This window comes from Pseudophryne corroboree, unplaced genomic scaffold (genome assembly GCF_028390025.1).
Source record: "Pseudophryne corroboree isolate aPseCor3 unplaced genomic scaffold, aPseCor3.hap2 scaffold_510, whole genome shotgun sequence".
Classification (NCBI taxonomy): Eukaryota; Metazoa; Chordata; class Amphibia; order Anura; family Myobatrachidae; genus Pseudophryne; species Pseudophryne corroboree.
Window position 1 is genome coordinate 194,296 of NW_026970115.1, and position 7,731 is coordinate 202,026.

Genomic DNA, 7,731 nt, shown 5'->3' on the forward strand with positions numbered 1-7,731 from the left:
AATATTTTTTAGATGAAAACGGCAGGTTTGTGAGAGGTGCTGAATGTGTGGTTTGAAGGAGAGGGAGGAGTCAAGGATTACTCCAAGACAGCGCGCTTGGGGGGTAGAGGAGATAGTAGTGCGATTGTAGGAGGTGAGATTATGCGGGAGGGAGGGAAGATGATCAGCTCGGTCTTAGACATGTTAAGTTTAAGAAAGCGCTGGGACATCCAGGAAGAGATAGCAGAGAGACAGTTGGAGATACGAGTGAGGAGAGTAGGGGAGAGGTCTGGAGAGGAAAGATAGATTTGAGTGTCATCAGCATAGAGATGATATTGGAAACCAAAAGAACTAATGAGCTTACCTAGTGAGGACGTATAGAGAGAGAAGAGAAGAGGACCAAGGACAGAACCTTGGGGTACCCCTACAGTTAGTGGAAGTGAGGGGGAGGTGGAGTCATGAGAGGAGACAGAGAATGAACGGTCAGAAAGGTAGGACGACAACCAAGAGAGGGCAGTGTTACGCAGACCAATGGAGTGAAGGATTTGCAGTAGGAGAGGATGGTCCACAGTGTCAAAAGCAGCAGAGAGATCAAGTAGAATAAGTAGAGAGTAGTGTCCCTTAGATTTAGCAGCATGGAGGTCATTGCATACTTTTGTAAGGGCAGTTTCAGTGGAGTGGAGAGGACGGAAGCCAGACTGGAATGGGTCAAGCAGTGAGTGTGAGGAAAGAAAGGAAGTAAGGCGGTTGTAGACAATACGCTCAAGGAGTTTGGAGGCAAAAGGGAGGAGAGAGATGGGTCGGTAGTTGGAGAGAGTGTTTGGATCAAGGGTAGGTTTTTTAAGAATAGGAGAGATGAGAGCGTGCTTGAAGGCAGAGGGGACAGTGCCTGATGAGAGGGAGAGATTGAGAAGGTGGGAAAGATGGGAACAAGCAGAAGAAGAGAGGTGGCAAAGGAGGCGGGAGGGGATAGGGTCAAGTGGGGAGGTGGTGAGGGGACAGGAATGAATGAGGGCCATGACTTCCTCTCCAGATGCATCGGAGAAAGATGACAGAGTTGGTACGAGGGATGGGGAGGGTTGGTAAGGGATGGGAGAAGGCTGGTTACTGATAGTCTGGTGTGATGTGATGTCCTGACGTATGGAGTCAATTTTGGATGTGAAGTAAGTGGCAAAGTCAAGAGCAGAGAGTGAGGAAGGGAGACGAGGTGGAGGTGGGCAGAGGAGTGAGTTGAGAGTGGCAAAGAGGCGCCGGGGGTTGGAAGACTGGGAGGAGATGAGGTTCTTGAAGTATGACTGTTTAGCAAGAGAAAGGGCAGCACTGAAGGATGAGAGCATAAGTTTGAAATGGAGGAAGTCTGCCTTAGAGCGTGATTTCCTCCAGTGTCGCTCAGCAGTACATGAGCATTTTTGCAGATATCTGGTGCATTTGGTGTGCCAGGGTTGAGGTGTTAATTTGCAAGGGTGAATAGTGGTTGGTGGAGCAACAGAGTCAAGAGCAGAAGTAAGGGAAGCATTGTATGTGGAAGTGGCTTGTTCAGGGCATGAGAGAGAGAGAATAGGAGAGAGAAGTGAGTCAAACAGGGAGGAAAGGAATGTGGTGTCAATAGCTTCAATGTTACGCTTAGTGATGGTAGCCTTAGGAGGTAGAGATGGGGAAGTCGAGAGAGATAGGTTGAAGGAGAGCAGGTGGTGGTCAGAGAGGGGAAATGGGGAGTTGGAAAAATCAGAACTATCACAGCGGTGAGTGAAGACCAGATCCAGTGAGCTCCCATTCACATGGGAGGGTGAGGAGGTCCACTGGGAGAGACCAAGTGAAGAGGTGAGGTTAAGGAGTTTAGAGGCAGGGGATTGTGTGGGGATGTCAATAGGGATGTTGAAATCGCCTAGGATAATGGTGGGAATGTCAGAAGAGAGGAAGTGAGGAAGCCAGGAAGCAAAGTTGTCGATGAATTTGGAAGCAGTGCCAGGGGGGCGGTAAATGACAGCTACTCTAAGATGGACTGGTTGGAAGAGGCATATGGCGTGGTCCTCAAATGTAGAGAATATAAGGGATGGTTCTGGTGGTATGAGTTGGTAGGAGTAACTAGAAGGTAAAAGGACCCCAACACCACCCCCATGGCGACCCCCAGGTCAGGGTGTGTGTGTGCATGTAAGGCCCCCAGCAGAGAGAGCAGCAGCAGAAGTAGTGTCAGAGGGCGTAATCCAAGTTTCAGTAATGGCTAGTAGGTGTAGGGAGTTGGAAATGAAAAGGTCATGAGTGGGGACCAGTTTGTTACAAACAGATCTGGCATTCCAGAGGGCACAGGATAGGGGGTATGAGTTTGTGGGAGAGATGTGAATTAGATTTTCAGGGTTGCTGTAGCGATGAGGTGGGATTAACTTTGAGGGCAGGGATGATGAGAGAGTAGTGATGGTACGGGTGCCTGAGCTAGGAGGGGAAACTGCAGGAGGTGGGCAGGGAGGGAGGTCAGTGTGATGTGGATGGGGGTGTGGGGAGGTGACAGGGAAGGGAGAGAGGGAGCAGGGCTGAGTTGTGGGGTAGCAGGACCATGGGGCAGAGGTGAATGAAAGTGGGGTAACAGGAAAGGTGGGGGAAGGAAACAGAGGGATGGAGGGGAGAAAGAGGAGGGGAGAGAGGAGGAGGTGGAGGAGACTAGTGGGGAAGGATAAAGATACATTATTAGGTAGACACTGAGTGATGTGGGGAGTATAAGAAAACCTTGACAAAGTGTTAAGTAGGTAAATAGGTTGAAGTAGTGGAAGTAGGAGAGGAGACTGTAAGGCAATCCGAGCAGAAGAATTGCAGAAATGCAGGTGAGAAAAGCAGTGTAGGCTCAAGGGGTGTAGATTTAGTATGAAATGAGTCAAAAGCGTAGATAAAGTGGGTGCAGAAATGTATTTGGAGTGTAAGAAATGAAAGGATTGTGAGAGGTTTAAGAAGCAATGGTAATTATGTTAGATGTTTTAAGTGTTTGCAGGTAAAATTGCATTGGTGCAGCTGTGCTTAAAAAACAAAATTACAATAATACAGATACAGGCATTTGTAGGTGAAATGGATGGTTTATGAAATGTCCAAGTAAGGTGGTAGTTCTGTGCTATGTAATCAGATGCAACTATCAGGAGGTGAGTGATCTGAGGAGTAAGTGACTCACATTTGTTATTAGTTCTTCAGTTTTCTTTGTTTTGTTAGATTGGTGTGCTTCTGTTTTCCTTCTTTTTCACTTCGATTGAACGCTGATTGAACACTGCTGTTATGTGTCAATTTTATCACGCTTTGATAAAAATGCACGCTTAGATCAATAAATGCACAGCCAAATGGCTTTGCACAGCCTACACCATTGGACTTAAGTAGAAGACTATTACAAGTGAAACCAATAATTGAAATCTGTAACCACACCCCACCCCCTCAAATGCCAGGCAATAAATTACCTTAAAAACAACAACCAGGCATTCCACAAAGATTAAACTGGGTCTATATCATTCAAAACTTTAAAAAAGTACTTCAAAATCACATACTATGCAATAATGTTTCAATTTGCATTACCCAGCAGAATTAGCTTTGCATATATAGATATAGTGCAGCAGAATATATTGGTGGTTGTAGTCAATTGTAATTACCTGGAGGTGACAAGAAGAGAAGAAACGTCAATTCACAATCGATATCAGCTGAAGATAAATTAATGCTGATTGAACACTGCTGTTATGTGTCAATTTTATCACGCTTTGATAAAAATGCATGCTTAGATCAATAAATGCACAGCCTACACCAGGGGTGGCCAACCAGTCAGTGACAAAGAGCCAAAAAACCTTGTTCGGTACATCAAAGAGCCGACATCGAGCCGATGGCGCGCATGCAAAAATGGAATGTGGCCTTGTGCCTGCTAAACTACACTCCTGGTATAAAATACATTGAAAAGGCCAGAACGACATAAAATTAATTTTTTAAAGCCAGATCCATTGAAAAAGCCACTTTCACAAAATATAATTGAAAAAGCCAGATTCACATAATAAACTTCAGCTCCCCCGTGTCACTCCAGCCAGCTCTCCCATGTGTCACTACTGCCAAGACCCTGCTGTGTCACTCCAGCCAGCTCCCCCATGTGTCACTCCAACCAACACCCTCCTGTCACTCCAGCCAGCTCCCCCGTGTCACTCATGCTAGCTCTCCCATGTGTTACTCCAGCCAACACCCTCCTGTCACTCCAGTTATCTCTTCCATGTGTCACTCTTGCTACCACCCTCCTATGTCACTCCAGCCAGCTCCCCCGTGTCACTCCAGCCAGCTCTCCCATGTGTCACTACTGCTAAGGCCCTGCTGTGTCACTCCAGCCAGCTCCCCCATGTGTCACTCCAGCCAACACCCTCCTGTCACTCCAGCCAGCTCCCCCGTGTCACTCATGCTAGTTCTCCCATGTGTTACTCCACCCAACACCCTCCTGTCACTCCAGTCAGCTCTTCCATGTGTCACTCCTGCTACCACCCTCCTATGTCACTCCAGCCAGCTCCCCTGTGTCACTCCAGCCAGCTCTCCCATGTGTCACTACTGCTAACACCCTGCTGTGTCACTCCAGCCAGGTCTCCAATGTGTCACTACTGCCAAGACCCAGCTGTGTCACTCCAGCCAGCTCCCGAATGTGTCACTCCTGCTACCACCCTCCTATATCACTCCAGCCAGCTCTCCCATGTGTCACTCCAGCCAGCTCCCCCATGTCACTCATGCTAGCTCTCCCATGTGTTACTCCAGCCAACACCCTCCTGTCACTCCAGTCAACTCTTCAATGTGTCACTCCTGCTACCACCCTCCTATATCACTCCAGCCAGCTTCCCCGTGTCACTCCAGCCAGCTCACCCATGTGTCACTACTGCCAAGACCCTGCTGTGTCACTCCAGCCAGCTCCCCCATGTGTCACCCCAGCCAACACCCTCCTGTCACTCCAGCCAGCTCCCCCGTGTCACTCATGCTAGCTCTCCCATGTGTTACTCCAGCCAACACCCTACTGTCACTCCAGTCAGCTCTTCCATGTGTCACTCCTGCTACCACCCTCTTATGTCACTCCAGCCAGCTCCCCTGTGTCACTCCAGCCAGCTCTCCCATGTGTCACTACTGCTAATACCCTGCTGTGTCACTCCAGCCAGGTCTCCCATGTGTCACTACTGCCAAGACCCAGCTGTGTCACTCCAGCCAGCTCCCGAATGTGTCACTCCTGCTACCACCCTCCTATATCACTCCAGCCAGCTCTCCCATGTGTCACTCCAGCCAGCTCCCCCGTGTCACTCATGCTAGCTCTCCCATGTGTCACTACTTCCAGCACCCTCCTGTCACTCCAGCCAGCTCCCGAATGTGTCACTCCTGCTACCACCCTCCTATATCACTCCAGCCAGCTCCCCCATGTGTCACTCCTGCTACTACACTCTTATGTCACTCCAGCCAGTGCTCCCATGTGTCACTCCTGCTACCACCCTCCTATGTCACTCCAGCCATATCTCCCATTTGTCACTACTTCCAGCACCCTCCCACATCACTCCTGCCACGACCTTCCTGTGTCTTTCCAGCCAGCTCTGCCATGTGTCCCTCTAGCCCACCCCCATGTATCACAACAGCCCCCCCATCAACTCGTGCCATTGCAGCAGTCCCTAATGTGTCCTCTGTTTGCTTGTGGGTGTCTCACCTCTAGTATCTGACTCCTTCAGTTTTCAGTCCCTATAGTGCTGCTGCGTGTCTGGCTGGAGTGCAGCGGTTTCTGTATCTGTTGTGGTCACATGATTTAGAGTGTTGGGAGCCACATTTGAATAAAGAAGAGCCACATGCGGCTCAAGAGCCACAGGTTGGCCACCGCTGGCCTACACCATTGGACTTAAGTAGAAGACTATTACAAGTGAAACCAATAATTGAAATCTGTAACCACACCCCACCCCCTCAAATGCCAGGCAATAAATTACCTTAAAAACAACAACCAGGCATTCCACAAATATTAAACTGGGTCTATATCATTCAAAACTTTAAAAAAGTACTTCAAAATCACATACTATGCAATAATGTTTCAATTTGCATTACCCAGCAGAATTAGCTTTGCATATATAGATATAGTGCAGCAGAATATATTGGTGGTTGTAGTCAATTGTAATTACCTGTAGGTGACAAGAAGAGAAGAAACGTCAATTCACAATTGATATCAGTTGAAGATAAATTAATGCTGATTGAACACTGCTGTTATGTGTCAATTTTATCACGCTTTGATAAAAATGCACGCTTAGATCAATAAATGCACAGCCAAACGGCTTTGCACAGCCTACACCATTGGACTTAAGTAGAAGATATTACAAGTGAAACCAATAATTGAAATCTGTAACCACACCCCACCCCCTCAAATGCCAGGCAATAAATTACCTTAAAAACAACAACCAGGCATTCCACAAAGATTAAACTGGGTCTATATCATTCAAAACTTTAAAAAAGTACTTCAAAATCACATACTATGCAATAATGTTTCAATTTGCATAACCCAGCAGAATTAGCTTTGCATATATAGATATAGTGCAGCAGAATATATTGGTGGTTGTAGTCAATTGTAATTAACTGTAGGTGACAAGAAGAGAAGAAACGTCAATTCACAATCGATATCAGCTGAAGATAAATTAACGCTGATTGAACGCTGCTGTTATGTGTCAATTTTATCACGCTTTGATAAAAATGCACGCTTAGATCAATAAATGCACAGCCAAACGGCTTTGCACAGCCTACACCATTGGACTTAAGTAGAAGATATTACAAGTGAAACCAATAATTGAAATCTGTAACCACACCCCACCCCCTCAAATGCCAGGCAATAAATTACCTTAAAAACAACAACCAGGCATTCCACAAAGATTAAACTGGGTCTATATCATTCAAAACTTTAAAAAAGTACTTCAAAATCACATACTATGCAATAATGTTTCAATTTGCATAACCCAGCAGAATTAGCTTTGCATATATAGATATAGTGCAGCAGAATATATTGGTGGTTGTAGTCAATTGTAATTAACTGTAGGTGACAAGAAGAGAAGAAACGTCAATTCACAATCGATATCAGCTGAAGATAAATTAATGCTGATTGAACACTGCTGTTATGTGTCAATTTTATCACGCTTTGATAAAAATGCATGCTTAGATCAATAAATGCACAGCCTACACCAGGGGTGGCCAACCAGTCAGTGACAAAGAGCCAAAAAACCTTGTTCGGTACATCAAAGAGCCGACATCGAGCCGATGGCGCGCATGCAAAAATGGAATGTGGCCTTGTGCCTGCTAAACTACACTCCTGGTATAAAATACATTGAAAAGGCCAGAACGACATAAAATTAATTTTTTAAAGCCAGATCCATTGAAAAAGCCACTTTCACAAAATATAATTGAAAAAGCCAGATTCACATAATAAACTTCAGCTCCCCCGTGTCACTCCAGCCAGCTCTCCCATGTGTCACTACTGCCAAGACCCTGCTGTGTCACTCCAGCCAGCTCCCCCATGTGTCACTCCAACCAACACCCTCCTGTCACTCCAGCCAGCTCCCCCGTGTCACTCATGCTAGCTCTCCCATGTGTTACTCCAGCCAACACCCTCCTGTCACTCCAGTTATCTCTTCCATGTGTCACTCTTGCTACCACCCTCCTATGTCACTCCAGCCAGCTCCCCCGTGTCACTCCAGCCAGCTCTCCCATGTGTCACTACTGCTAAGGCCCTGCTGTGTCACTCCAGCCAGCTCCCCCATG